General features: G+C 44.2%; 1 protein-coding gene across 1 annotated transcript in view; it reads left to right on the top strand.

Annotated features, from left to right (window-relative positions):
- NELFA (negative elongation factor complex member A) overlaps window positions 1-3,122 on the top strand; it is a 22,389-nt gene that overhangs the window by 506 nt on the left and 18,761 nt on the right. The window lies entirely within an intron of this gene.

Below are 3,122 nucleotides of genomic sequence, written 5' to 3'. Positions count from 1 at the left end.
AAGGCGCCTGCGCCCCCCCCCCCCCGCCTGCACATGGAGTCTGTGGGGAGGGAGACCCTGCGGCCATGCCCCTCCGGGGCCTGGCGCTGCCCCCTGGCTGGAGCGGGCGGTTGCTGAGGGGGGAAGCCGGGCAGTGTGTAGTGAGGCTGGTCACACAGACATCTCTGCTTCATGGTCGGGGAGCGGGAGGAGGGGGGTCTCGGCTGGCAGAGCGGTTTATTGAGGCCCTGCTCGGAGGAGTCGGTGCGAGGATAAGCGCTCAGATTCCCCGTGATAAGGGAGTGAGTGGAATAGAAGCTTTGGTGCTACTCCTTCTCTACCTGCTCTTCGGGGAATCTCTGGTTGATAGTAGTCTTCTGAGAGCACTTTCGACCTGAAACCCATCTTACACCTCCACACCGACTCGTAGGGCTGTGTTTTGATGGTCTGGGTGCCTCTGGGGAAGAGGGCTTTCTGAGGCAGCGGTTGTTGTAGGAGCAGGAGAGAGAGGCAGGAGCGTTTAGGAGCAGTCTTGCGTGTTAGGCTTCCTTCACTCTTTTTCCTGGCAGCTGTGTAGGTGTCCCAAGTTGAACATCTCAGCTTTAGGAAGGACAGCAGCAAGTGCTGAAACGTTGGGACTGGAAGGTCTGGGGTCTGCACTGAACAGTGCTTTCCCCCAACTTCTTGCAGTCAGGTCTTGCCTGAGGAAAATTGCCATGTTTTGGTTTAGTTTTTGCTTCTCTTTACCCTTTTGGGAGCAGATAGTACTTTCCTTTACTGTCTTACCCCAGCTAATAAATCTAGCTGGCTCTGCAAGCTTATTCACTTGGCCCTGGACCATACCTCATCTGCAGCTGGCTTATTCTTACCAGTAGGCAGCTATTGATCTGTGGGACAATAGTTGGAGAATCATTGGGAGACATTTAAGTTTTTTTTAGCCAGGTTTGAGGAATTCCTCTCCTACTTCCACCATGTATGATATTGGTTCCTCTTAACAGTAATGGAGCTCATGTGCTTGTGTAGCGTATCCTCAGCTGTGCTTGCACCAGTCTCATTCTTGGCTAGGGCACAGCTGCTGCTTAGGCTTAATATATATACTAGGCAGGGTGTGGGTAGAGGGTATGTAACTTGGGTTATTGTGTGCTCAGCTTTCATGTACTTCTAAGCCGAAAATGCACAAGCATTAATTCAGTGCATGTTGTCTGTCTTGCCACATGTATGGTTGTTCAGTGTTACATGTAGTTGGTGTCACTTAAAAGAAAGAAAATTGAGTGTGTTTACTCTAATTTTTAATGCATTATATCAATGCTTAGTGCCTGTCCAGTGTGTAAGATGTCTTCCTTCTGTGTGACAAATGTGGTTGTGTTTTGGATAAACAACACCAAGGCCAGAAAGGGGGATGGGGAGCTCTGCATAAGCTCATGTGAACTCTGAGTAGGCAAAATTCTTCTGTAGTGTGAAAATCCAAGTAGCCTGAAAGAAGTGAATATTGCAGTGTTTAGAAAAAGTCGACAAGTTACTGGTGGGTTTAGATTGAAGAAAAAAGAGCTTGGAAAAGCTTAGGGACATAAGTAACAATCGTGCCAACTCTGAGAGAGCAGCATTCAAGCTGTCATGGTTTAAGCAGACACAGGCAAACTAAATTAATTTGTTGGAATGCTGGTAAAGTGCTCACTGGGTGGGTAAAAGAACTTCTAAGCCTGATTCCAAGGAAGATAGTACCCAGCAGCTTCACTTGATCTGAGCTTTTCTAAGCCATGGAGATAAAGTACATGTAAAGAAGAGTAAATCAGTTGCACTGCTTTTTAGTGTATTGTTGAAGTGATCTGTTGTGTTCCAAATATAAAGCTCTTGTTACTGCTGTAACAAAAAATATTGTGGGATTTTTCACTTCTTTGGTAGAGTTTGTGACTTCAATCAGAAATTGAATCTTTCATTGTAACCAGAGCACACTTGAGATCTAGGGGTTTAGCATGTTTTCAGTCCTTTGCAAAGCACCTCAGGGATGTGATTTTTTTTTTTTCCTAACTGAGAGGAAGGACTTAAAATTGTTAAAAATGAAGACCTTACGAGGCAGGAACATGTAACATTGGTAGTAGGTGTGCTGTGATCCTTACAGACTTCCTTCTGTAAATGGTAAAACCAGCGGGTGTAACCAAACTGCTGGCAGAAAGGGCTGTTGTTTTATCATACACTCATCATTTGTGGTGAGTTTGCTAAAATAGATTGTGAAGATGTGCTACATAACTTACTGTCAGGATTTTTGATATTTTAACTGGCATTGGGTGTCTTGCATATGATATCCAGAACAGATCTGTATGTGTGCGTGTGTTCAGCCCAGGTGCACTGCGCTGGGCACTTCTCTTCAGTGTCTGTGCTCAGTGTATTGTGGAGTGCTGAGCATGGTGTCTTTGCTAGCAGAAATACACTTGTGCAGGAGCCTGGAGGTGAGGTCTGTCATTTGGATATCACTCCCATATCTGAAAATGATTAAACTTACCTGTAAAATCACTTTATTAGCCTGTTTGGGAAGTTATATGTGTGTTTTCCATGCCATGTGCCAGTCTGTATGGATCATGTGTGAGAAGCACTGAGCTGGCATTTGGAAAACTAACAGTATTGGAAAATACATTGCATCAGCTTTGTAAAACTTTGGGAATCTTGATAGTGGATGCAGGATATGTTACTGGTTTGTTATATAGATGTTAAGTTGTATTTCCCATCTCTAGATGATAGATTGGACTTTGGTTTTCTTCTCTTCAAAACTCCACTCCCCCCCACCTTCTGTATTTTCACAGAGGCATAGAATAACATGGAAACAATTTGGGAGCAGACATCTGAGTAAAAAGTGATGTGGGAATGGGGGAAAGTATAGTGGTGTCTGGGTTTAGAAGGGGTTTAACTTGCTGCTGGTCCTTTCTAAATCTCTGTGAAAGCTTCAGTCTAGACAAATGAATCTTCAATGAGCTCTCTTGAAAGCACAGTCCTTAAGTCTTTTTTTTTCACCCTGCAATTTAATATCCTTCAGTTTTCCTAATGTTTTCATTCAACACTCCAAATATTGTATAGATGTAAGTGCCTTAATCCTCATAATGCTCCTGTGGGATAGGTAATAAGCCTAATCTTTTATCATGCTGTGAACT

The sequence above is a fragment of the Nestor notabilis genome, unplaced genomic scaffold (assembly GCF_000696875.1).
Source record: "Nestor notabilis isolate BGI_N333 unplaced genomic scaffold, ASM69687v1 scaffold2602, whole genome shotgun sequence".
NCBI lineage: Eukaryota > Metazoa > Chordata > Aves > Psittaciformes > Psittacidae > Nestor > Nestor notabilis.
This window is presented reverse-complemented; position numbering and strand designations above follow the sequence as displayed.